The sequence below is a fragment of the Onychomys torridus genome, chromosome 22, assembly GCF_903995425.1.
Source record: "Onychomys torridus chromosome 22, mOncTor1.1, whole genome shotgun sequence".
NCBI lineage: Eukaryota > Metazoa > Chordata > Mammalia > Rodentia > Cricetidae > Onychomys > Onychomys torridus.
The window spans coordinates 39,198,770-39,211,078 of record NC_050464.1 but is presented as its reverse complement, the minus strand read 5'-3'; positions in this window follow the sequence as shown (position 1 = coordinate 39,211,078).

Here is a 12,309-nt window from a genome sequence, read left to right as displayed (position 1 = left end):
TGAGCTAGTGTGGCTATCTTGTTTTGTTTTGTTTTGTTTTGTTTTGTTTTGTTTTGTTTTGGATCTAGTTAACTAAGCTAAGGGTCCTCAGGGACAGAACTGTACCTGTACTGTGTGTGAGCCACCAGGGGACTACATTTGCTGAGCTGATTTGGATAAAGCTACAGGGGTAGTTTGCGGTACTGCAAGGTCACGTGGAAAGTGCCCAGCACAAAGTATACTACAGGTGCATATTAAATGCTCGTTCCTCCGTAGGGTGGTTCCTTACCACACTGCAAGGAAGGAATCAGGGAAGATACACGCACGTCAGCCTTTCACGAGCAATTTCCCCACTCTCCTCTCTCACAGCTTGCTCCCTACACTGGGCTTGTCTCACCCAGTTCATTCCTACCTCAGGACCTTTGCATCTGCCATCCCCAGTTCCGGAACCATCTTGCCTAGAGTTCCCCTAAGCTGCTGCACCTTCAAATGGGTCTCACCTAAATGCCACCTTCCAGACCGGCTCCCAGTAGCCACAGCAAAGGTGACACAGGTCTGGTCACCACACCATCATAGTCATTCTACATGTCTCTTGCTTAGAGAGATCACCTCTGAGGCATCACCCTCCAATTCACCTTCCTCCAGACCCAACCCACAGCGAGGGCCCAGGAAAAGCCAGGAGGCAGAGCTTCGTCCCTAACTCCTGGGCGAGTTTCTCTGCTTCCTTGCAGACGATGAAGTAACTGGATCCCATGAACCATATTCCCTTCCAGCTCAAACAAAAAGATTCCACAGACTTGGAAAAGTCCTCATTTCTAGCCAATAACCAGTGCAGGCCAGAGCATGAGTCATCCGCCCCTCCTCCCCTCACCCCAACCTCAGAATCATTTCTCCCCCACTCCAGCCGCAGGGGGTGGGTGAACAGAATGCAGGGCATCAACATCCCCTCCTGCCTGTCTGCCACTGGCATTTTTACCCAGCCTCAGGATGTCTCGAGCTCTGTCTGGAACTACTCGGGGGAAGTTGGGTCCCCCTGGGATCCCACCAGCCGGAAACAGCGGCAGAAGTGTGCAGGAGAAAGCGCTGAGCCAGCAGCAGTGCAGAGGATGCTGTTCCTGGGATGGGGCTTCCTGCCAGCCCTGCTCCCGGCTCTGCAGGGTCAGCACTTCGAGGAGACACCAGGCAAGACAGCAGGAGGGGGGGCAGGTGCTCAGAAAGCCAGCCCACTCAGCTTGCCCTGGGAAGCTGTATTCCAGCAGAGGCTGGAAAGCATTTGCTACATAAACTTCAGTGGCTGTCCTGGCTCATTTTATGCCAAGCTGACACAAGTGGGAGTCACTGGTGAGGAGGGAACCTCCATTGAGAAAATGGCCCCACTTAAGATCCAGCTGTAAGGCATTTTCCTAATTAGTGATTAATGAGGGAGGGCCCAGCCCATAGTGGGCGGGGCCATCCCTGGACTAGTGGTCCAGGGTTCTATAAGAAAGCAGGCTGAGCAAGCCACCAGGAGCAAGCCAGTGAGTAGCACCCCTCTGTGGCCTCTGCCTCAGCTCCTGCCTCCGGGTTCCTGCCCTGTGTGAGTTCCTGTCCTGACTGCTTCTGAGGATGAACTGAGTGAAATAAACCTTTTTCTCCCCAAGTTGTTTATGGCCATGGTGTTTCATCACAGCAATGGTGGCCCTAACTAAGACAGTGGCCATCGATGACACGAAATCTTAGCAATCCAAGGCTGCAAAGGGTTTCCTCACCTCTGAAAAGGTCACTTGCTAGGGACGACAGCCTACATCTTGTCACTAACAAAACATTAAAGCGTTCTCATGAGCAACAGACTCAGAGAGCACACTCAGCCAGCACCACTGTGAAGGCCGTCTCGGCCTCATCTCTGGCTGTCACCAGCCGACTGCACAGTGGGATCGCCAGCATCACCGCCTCCACCGTCATCAGGCTACCACACCATCACCAGGACCCCTCCCCCGCCACCACAGCCTCCTCTGCTATCATCTCCTGTGCCATCACATCCACCATCACCACCTCCTTCTCCCCTACCCTGGTCACCATCATCACCTCCTCCTTCCCATCCTGGTCACCATCACCACCTCCTCCTCCCCTACCCTGGTCACCATCCCCGGTGTTGCATAAAACCAGGTGTGTGTGGCTCTTGCCGGTAATCCCAGCACTCACGGGTCGGAGGAAGGAGGATCAGAAGTGAGGTGTCACCCTTGGCTACATGGAGAGTTTGAAGCAGCCAGGGCTGCAGGAGAGTACTTTGAAAGCAAGGCAAGAAAACAGTCCAGTCCTTGAGCTGGCCCAGGCTGGGGCTACCCTTCTCCACAACTCCCATCTCCCTGTTCTTAATTATTCTTTTTCTTTTTAAAAAAAAATAATTTATTTAAATTTATTTTATGTGCATTGGCATAAAGGTGTCAGATCCCCTGGCACTGGAGTTACAGACAGTTGTGAGCCGCCATGTGGGTGCAGAGAATTGAACTCAGGACCTCTGGAAGAGCAGTCCGTGCTCTTAACTGTTGAGCCATCTCTCCTCTTACCTCCTCTCTCCCTTATTCTAAACAACACTAGCACAGCGGTCCTTGTGTGTCCACCCTGGTGTGGGCTCATGGATATTTCCATAGGCAAGTTCTAGAAAAGACTTTGTGATCCTTACTCACTGCTCACCGGATGTCATCATGGGACCTTCCAGGAGGGGTGACGATCCCTCACCAGTCTGCTGAAAGCCAGAATGTGCAAAGAATGAGGCCAAGGCAAGATGTGCCAATCGTCACAGGAGAAGGAAAAAACCCGGGTTGGCTGCCCCCCACCCCACCCGCCACCCCCATGCCAGCCCAGGTCTCCAGCACAGCTCTGCATAGGCTGAGGCCTGAGGAAATTAGTCTTTGGGCTCAAGGTGCTCAACTTGAGTTAGACAGCAGGAAGGACTTCCCCAGAATGCAGGTTGTTGGATAGTGGAGAGGGTACAAGAGGAGCTTAGGAACTGGGGGGTGGGGAATCTGAAGATGGGGAGGAAGGGAGCTTGATCCCCCTTCGGTTGACTCCAAAAGGAGCCAATTTCTTTTGAGACCTTATGGTGGAACTAAGTGATTTTGCTTAGAGGAGAATGGCTTTGGCAGCCCTTGCCCCCAGCCTCACAACGGCATCTTATGTGGAAATGGGTTCAGGGAGGGCACTTGGGACTCATCCCTGGCTAAAATCCAGCCCAAGCCTCATTCTCCCCTAAGTCAGAAATGCACCTGACGCCCAGAAAGGGCAAGTAACTTGATCCAGGTGGCACAGCCAAGCAAGGAGCAGAGGCCAGTCCTTCCTCCCAGGGGCCCTGGCACAGGGCCAGGGCCCGCCCATAGACCCCACTTCCATCACAGGCCTGTCACAGGAAAATGTCAGGGTGGTGGGCTGGGCTCTCAGCATCCACCCACATGCTGCACCCAGGGTCCAAGAGGCAGTGCTCAGCCACCTGGGGTTGGCAACTTGGCAAGTTCCCTTCTCACAAGAGGAAGATCAGCAGGTCATGGGTGCCCATGCAAGGTGCTAAGCCACCAGGGCTCTGCCACATGGATACCCCCAGAAATTAGCAGCCCGCATGCAGCTGCACTACATGAGCAGACAGGAAGGGACTGGCAAGAGGCTGACTACAGTCAAAGCCTTTGCAGGTTCTCTGGCAAGCAGAGAACTGCAGTGGAGAAGTTGCCACAGACTGCCGGGGTCCTGAGGAAATCTGAGCCTTGGGTTCCTTCCCCCAAAGCATTCTCCCATTCACCACCCACCCACCCATCCACCCACCCACCCACCCACCCATCCATCCATCCATCCACCCACCCACCCACCCATCCACCCATCCACCCATCCACCCATCCATCCATCCATCCATCCATCCATCCACCCACCCATCCACCCACCCACCCATCCACCCACCCACCCATCCATCCACCCACCCACCCATCCATCCACCCACCCATCCATCCACCCATCCACCCATCCATCCATCCATCCACCCATCCATCCATCCATCCATCCACCCATCCACCCATCCATCCATCCATCCATCCACCCATCCACCCATCCATCCATCCATCCACCCACCCACCCATCCATCCATCCATCCATCCATCCATCCATCCATCCACCCACCCACCCACCCATCCATCCACCCACCATCCATCCATCCATCCATCCACCCACCCATCCATCCACCCATCCACCCATCCACCCATCCACCCATCCACCCATCCATCCACTCACTCACTCACAGCACTGCAGTAAGCACAGGAAACTGACTATAGAGTTCAACCATCCAGGAGTTCAAAACTTGGCTCAGACACTTTCTGGCTGTGTGACTTTGGGCAGGTCACTTCACCTCTCTGAACTTCCAGCACAAGATGAATGGTCTTATTGCCTCTCTCAGCTCTGTGAGAGCCCAGTGCATGAGGAGAAAGTGCTTTGTTTCAAGGCTCACATCCATTATCCCAGCACTTGGGAGGCTGAGGCCACCCTGAGCTGCACCCTGTCTCAAAACAAACAAGAGCAAGTGTTGATGGTCATTCCCAGGGCACGGTGGTGCCCCGAGAAGGGGTGGAAATTCTAAAGTGGGATTTAAACTAGGAGAAAGACAGAACTGTGGCTTTGGGGGCTTGGAGCCCTTCACAACACAGCTCGGCCAGGAGCAGATACGGAGGAGCAGCCAACACCTAGTGCCCCCCACCCAATCCCAACTCCTCAGTTACGGGCCTGGCTTAGACAGGAGTGTCATACTTCTCTCTCAGCACTTTATTAAGCACCTACTGTATACACAGCCCTGCCTAGCAGGGTTGGGAGAAGTTATATGGGCTCAGGGTCCTACAGCGCCCTCTTCAGAGCCTCCACTAGTGAGCAGTAAAGACACAAAAAAATATTCGTGAAGTTTCCTCCCTGAGCCTCCCAGCCAGGCAGAGCCTGTGGACTCTCAGGCTTGAGGTCCAGAGACTCCATGTTGTGGGCAAGAGCTGCTCAAAGTCAGGGTGTGGATTCAATGCTGAGATTTAATCCGTGTCTCTGGGAGCCTGTGACAGATACCTCGCACCCTCCCCGAGCTGTGCCTGGAAGCTGGCCCCACTAAGATTCCTACAGAGGTAGGAATACAACCCGGGTGCCCTGACCACTAACCCCAGGGTCCTCCAATTCCCCTATAAACAGCCTGGCACCTGGCCCAGTGAGGCAAGGCCTCCCCCAGCCAGGCTGCCAGCCATGTCTCCAGCTGCTGACCCAGACAACATTCAAGCCCTGGCTATGGTCACCTCGTCCCCAAGAGGAGATGAGACACAGTTGAGATGTGACCCTTGACCTCACTGGACACCCTACACACTCCCAAGGATGGGGGGAGCGGGGTCAGAGATCCAGTCTCTCATCCCTCATGCACAGGGTCTTGGGGTTTCCCTGGTGATGGTCTTAGCTCCCAGTCCTCAGGACCCTTTGATTGCTCAAGATAGTGCTGTTCTGGGGGTCTAATTGACTCCAGGAGTTTCTGAGCTCAGACTGCAGAGCCTGGAAACTCACCTCAAAGAAGAAAGGCCTCCCCCCCTCCTCCCCCTCCTCCCCCTCCTCCACCTCCTCCCTTCACAGTCCGCATCCACAGGGAGCCTGGTCCCAGAAAGAACTCAGTTCCCACCAATCCCATCACTTTGGGGAACAGCTGTAAAGGGTCTCCAGGGCCCAGAGCCGGCGCCAAGTCCCCCCACCCCTTGCTATTTCTGAGCAGCCAGAGAACTCCTGAAATTAAACCTCCTGAAAGAGAGGCAAATCCCTGTTCCACTGACAGGCTCATCCTTTCTCCAGAGGGCTTAAGTGACTTCAAGACACACAACTAGGAGACGAACTGAGATCCCCAGCCCTGTGTTCTTGTCACTGTGCCATGCACCCTGTCCCTCCTGCTCATGAGTCCCATATCACGCTGGGGGTCCAGGAGGCCTGGCAGCAGAAGGCAACATCCCGTGCCTACCATCTAGATCAGCCCCTTATCCCCCTCCAGTTCCTCGAGGCCGAAGGAGAAGCCCCGGGGTCCTTTCAGGGAAGGACAGACGTCACAGATATCTCTGGCACCAGTGTTCCTGGAAAGGTGGTTTACAAGCTTGGCTATTTTTCACTCTGCAGCTGCTGCCATAAACTGCCCCCCCAACCCCCACCCATCCAGGGGGAACAGCTGTAAAGGGTCTCCAGGGCCCAGAGCCGGCGCCAAGTCCCCCCACCCCTTGCTATTTCTGAGCAGCCAGAGAACTCCTGAAATTAAACCTGAAAGAGAGGCAAATCCCTGTTCCACTCTGACAGGCTCATCCTTTCTCCAGAGCAGAAGAGCTGGCACAAGGTCTGCCCAGCTCCCAGCTGGGCCTCATGTGGAAAGAGCAGGGCCTGGAGAGACTGCTCGGCAGCTGAGAGCAATGGTTGTTCTTCCAGAGGATCTTGGTTCAATTCCCAGCTCCCACATGGCAGGCAGCTCATAACCATCTACCACTCCAGGTCTCAAGGATCCGATGTTCTCTTCTAACCTCCACCCATACCAGTCACCCACGCCATGTCCACACATGCATGCAAACTACCCACACACACAAAAGATAATAAAGGGCTGCTTTAGATCAGGGTCTCCAACCTGATCTACCCCCAAAACAGCCACAGAGGGACCCCAGGTGATCCTTTAAAAATGAATTTATTAGTTAGCTGTGATGGCACACACCTTTAATCCCAGCGTTTGGAAGGCAAAGGCTTGTGGATTTCTGTGAGTCTGAGTCTAGCCTGGTCTCCTTATTGAATTCTAGGGCAGCCAATGCTACATAATACAACCCTGCCTCAGAGAAAGAGGGGGGTGGGAAAGGAAGGAAGGAAGGAAGGAAGGAAGGAAGGAAGGAAGGAAGGAAGAATGGAAGAAAACAGGTATTATTTACTCATTTTATGTGTCTGTGGCTGAGATTATGTGCAAAGGAGCCTCATAGGCCAGAGGAGAACATTGAATCTCCTGGAACTGGAGTTGCAGATGGATGTGAGCCAGCAGGTGGGTGCTGGGAGTCAAACCCAGTCCTGTCAGCACTCTAAACCTCTGAGCCATCACTCTGGGCCCCCTGGTTCTGTCTTACGGTCAGGTTGCTGTGACAGAATGTCCAGCAGACACAGCTTAAGGAAGGCTTTACCCTGGCTCACAGTTTGAGAGGATGTGGTTCCTCATAGCCTGGATGGCATGGTAGCGGCCGTGAGGCAGCTCACATTGCTCTGTCAGGAAGCGGAGAGGGGAATGCTGGTTCTCAGCTGCCTTTCTCACTTTAAGGCCCGGCCCGCAGGATGTGCTGTCGTCAGAGTGGATTTTACTCAGTTGAACTCCCCTGGAATCTCCTCTGGAAACACCCTCCCCGAGGGGCCCACAGGTGTGTCTCCTAGGTGACTCCAAATCCTGTGGGCAACAGTGAGGACCAGCCACAGTTCTGATACCCACTAAACTAGAAGCCCCCTGAACTCATGTCTGCCCCACGTCTTCACCGTCATCCCATGTTCCAAGCTCCGTGTGGCCACGTGATCTTGGACTGGATCTCTCTGAGTCTCCATTTTCCTTTTCCTTCCAGATCTTAGGGACGGGTTTTGCTGTGCAATAATTACACCACAATACTCTTTGCACTAGAAGAAAGTGCTGTAAGGAGAGTTCAGGAAGCACACTGCCTGCACATCGGTGCATCACCAAAGCCACGTTTACACTTGGGATATGCAAATATGTAAACATAAGCTTTTAGTGGTTTATCGCTTCTGACAGCTTCATACTTGTACATCATGCTCTTCAAACCTCCTTACCCCTCCTCGCCCCACCACCTCTGGCAGACAGGGTTTCTCTGTGTAATTGCCTTGTTTGTCCTGGATCTCGCTCTGTAGACCACACTGGCCTCGAACTCAGATCTGCCTGCCTCTGCCTCCCGAGTGAGTGTGCCACCACTGCCCTGCATAACAGGTTTTCTTTGGGGCCCCCAATCAGCTCCCAAATAACGACATGGAGACTTATTATTAATTATGAAGGCTCAAGCTTATCTTATGCTTGTCCCACTGGTTCTTATAACTTAGTTTAACCTGTTGCTCTTCATTTACATTTTGCCTCGGGGCTTTTTACCTTTCTTTCCTTCTGAGTGTCCTCCTCTGTCTGGATGACTGGCTAATCCTAGGCATCTTCCTCTCTTTCTCCCTCATTCCCTCTTCTCCAGCCTAGATTCTTCCTCCTTCTCCTCATTCTCTCTGCCCGCCAGCCCTGCCTATCCCTCTCCTGCCTAGCTATTGGCGGTTTGGCTTTTTATTAGACCAATCAGGTGCCTTAGGCAGGCAAAGCAACACACCTTTACACCGTCAAACAAATGCAACATGAAAAAATGTAACACACCTTCACATAGTTAAACAAATGTAACACATCTTTACATAGTTAACACATCTTTGCCTAGTTAAACAAATGCAACATAAACCAATGTGACACACTTTTACATAAAGTATTATTTCACAACACACCTCCTCTTACCCCTCCACTCCCCTCCTCACCCCTTCTCACCCCATTACCTCCTCTCATCCACTTTGCTCCTACTGATCCTTTTCTCCCTAACTTATCCCCCTCCACTTTTGTGTCTGTGTGTCTGTCTGTCTATCTGTGTCTCTCTCTGTGTGTTTGTGTATATACACCACGATGTGCATGTGTGGAGGTCTGAGGACAACCTGTATATAGGAATCAGTTCTCTCCTTCCACCATGTGGATCTCAGGATTGAACCCAGGTCACCAGGATTAGCAGCAAGCTCCCTTGCCCACTGAGCTCTCTCACAGGCCCAATAACACTGGTGAGAAGCCCTTTTGCATCCCGTTTAGAAGTTAACGATCAGTTGTGAATTTCCATTATTCCCACCCATTGCATTAGGAAGGCTGTGAGGAAATTACACAAGCTTTATTTTTATTTATTCATTTATTTATTTAGGTTTTTTGAGACAGGGTTTCTCTATGTAGTTTTGGTGCCTGTCCTGGATCTTGCTCTGTAGACCAGGCTGGCCCAAACTCACAGAGATCAGCCTGGCTCTGCCTCCTGAGTGCTGGGATTAAAGGCATGTGCCGCCATCGCCAGGCCACATGCTTTATTTTTGATCGTTTCAAACTGGAAACAAGCCAAATGCCCAGCAGCATGTGATTGGATGAAGAAATCTTGGTATGTCAATGCAATAGAAAACGACTCTCAGCAAGGAAAAGGGTGAATGCTGCCATGCACCACATTGACAAAGGCATCACAAATATTTGTATGGAGCAGGAGAAGCCAGCCAGAGAAACAGACACTATACACTTCCATTTCTATAAAACCCCAGAAAACAAGGAATCTGGTTAGTTGTGGGGCTTGGGGGGAGTATGGGGGTGGAATGAGAAAGAGGCATGAAGAGGAGACGTAGAAGGGATTTTAGGAGTCCAGAGTAATGCCTGGAAAGCCAGGTGAGGGACCTGGGAAAGGCAGGAGGATCAGGGGTTCAAGGCCATCCTCAGCTACATAGTAAGCTTGAGGCTAGCCTGGGCTGTGTGAGACGCTGTCAGGAAGGGAAGGGTTGAGGGCAGGGAAGGGAAGGGTTTGTGGGTGACAGATGTGTTCAAGATCTGGTCTGTGGTGACAGTTTTGTGAGGACGTGTGTGTCACAGACCACCGGGTTGTGCGTTCAGGCACACTATCTACCCCATGGGTTAGTTACCCCTCAGCAAAGCTGTGAACATGGCTGTGGAGCTCCAATGCTGCACAGAGCCTTTGACAATCAGCAGCCAACATTGCCCGTCACTGTCACGTCCTCCGCTGCCACATGGCCACGCTCTGTGCAAACACACGTCCCTAATGGTGCTTGCTTGCTAATTTAGCCATGGTTGGAAGAAGGTTGCCTGCATTCTCCCAGTAACCCAGAAACATGAAGGGCTGATGGATCTGGACAGAGAGAGTAATGAGGCCAGAGGCTGCCCACACACACACCCCACAGCCAGCACCTAGCTCACATGCATCCCCTACCCCACCATCAACAGCTGGGTTTGGCCTGTGGACCACTGCCATGTTCTAGACAGCTGTGGTCCACTCCTGCAATCCTAGCACTCAACGATGAAGCAGGAATTCAAGGCCAGCCTGGGCCACACAGCAAAATGCTGCCAAAATAAAGCAAATCACATTTAAAAATAAAATAAAATGACATGTTCTAAAATAAGGCAGTCAGTCCTCACAGTCCTGAGGACTCTTGCCCAAGCTACAGACAGACCTGGGTTTGAACACAGTTACGCAGGGCTGTGTGACCTGGAGCAAGTTGCTGCCCTCTCTGAGCTGCTGGTCTCTGTGGTGAGGGTTAGATGTGACTATGTGGATCCTGGTTGTCTCCCCGCCTCCTCACGCAGGAGCATGCAGAGCACACAGCACCCACTGTGTGTGCACCATACCAGGCAGAATGCCGGGGCAGCCCTGAGGCGGGGATGGAGCCCCACATCCTTCTTCTCTTGGACTTTATACCTCTCAGTCAGGAAAGGCCTGGGGAGTTGGGATCATGCTGCTCTTGGTGAGCTTTGCTCCATCCTTCTTTACAGGGGTGGAGCTAGGGGACTTGCTTGTGCTCAGGAAGCACTCTACACTGAGCTACACCTCAGCACTGAGCCCAGAATAAAATCACCCCTCTTCACAGAGCAACAGATACCCAGAGAGGTGGGGTGTACCCGAGGTCACATGGCTGAGAATGGAGCTGTCGTTATAGCTGAAGCTCTGACTCCACCTTGAGAGGGATGAAGATGTGTGCAGATGCTTTGAACATGGGATGACGGTGAAGACGTGGGGCGGACATGAGTTCAGGGGGCTTCTAGTTTAGTGGGTATCAGAACTGTGGCTGGTCCTCACTGTTGCCCACAGGATTTGGAGTCACCTAGGAGACACACCTGTGGGCCCCTCGGGGAGGGTGTTTCCAGAGGAGATTCCAGGGGAGTTCAACTGAGTAAAATCCACTCTGACGACAGCACATCCTGCGGGCCGGGCCTTAAAGTGAGAAAGGCAGCTGAGAACCAGCATTCCCTTCTCCGCTTCCTGACAGAGCAATGTGAGCTGCCTCACGGCCGCTACCATGCCATCCAGGCTATGAGGAACCACATCCTCTCAAACTGTGAGCCAGGGTAAAGCCTTCCTTAAGCTGTGTCTGCTGGACATTCTGTCACAGCAACCTGACCGTAAGACAGAACCAGGGGGCCCAGAGGTTTAGAGTGCTGACAGGACTGGGTTCGACTCCCAGCACCCACCTGCTGGCTCACATCCATCTGCAACTCCAGTTCCAGGAGATTCAATGTTCTCCTCTGGCCTATGAGGCTCCTTTGCACATAATCTCAGCCACAGACACATAAAATGAGTAAATAATACCTGTTTTCTTCCTTCCTTCCTTCCTGCCCGCCTGTTCTCACCTGATATGACCCAGCCCTGTTCCTGGGGCTGACCACAGCCGGGTGAGGAAAGGGAGGTGCCTGCTTCCTTCTGTGGCTTTTTAGCCCCTCACTCACCACAGATCACCAGCAACCCCCCCACACACACACAAAAGCACATACGCACACACACACACTCATGTACTCACAAGCACACACTCCCACTCCCACACTCCCACACTCACATACATTCACACAGGTACTCTCATGAACACATACACAATGCACACACACATGCATACATGCATGCACTCACAAGCACACACAGGCTCACACACAGTGGCAGCAGGTCTGACTGGAAACAGATGAACAGGTTATAAGCCCGACAGTCTGTTTAGACCTTGGTCTCCTGGGGGACACTGAGGTTGTCTCCCTTGACCTTCAAGCCCAGCTCTGTCCCTTGTGGTCCCGGCCCACCCCTCATGATTTCCCTTGTGGCTTCCTGGGTGTGTCCACAAAACAGCCCCTCTGGGCAGATCCCTGCAGATGTGGAGAAGTCAGAGGACTTTCAGCAGGAGTGGAGGCCTGGTGTCCCCTCCCTGAGGCAACCATTTTCTCCTCTCTCCACCCCCCCACCCACTCACCTCTCCATCCATTCATCGCTCCTCCCTCCCCCCCATCAATCCCTCATGCCCTCCCTCTCTCTATCCACACAGCCCTCCATCCGTCCACCACCACCCTTCACAGAACACTCAGGCTGCTGTCCACTGAGCTGAACCCCCGGCTGTGTGACCTGAGCAGCTGACTGCACACGCCAGCCCTGTTTCCTTCTTCCGGCTGTGGAAGTCATAACAGCGTTCATTTCAAGTCCCAAGAGTTTCAGTGAGTAAAGTGCCAAGTACTTAGACTGGGCCTGGTCACCTGTCACTGGTTGCTTG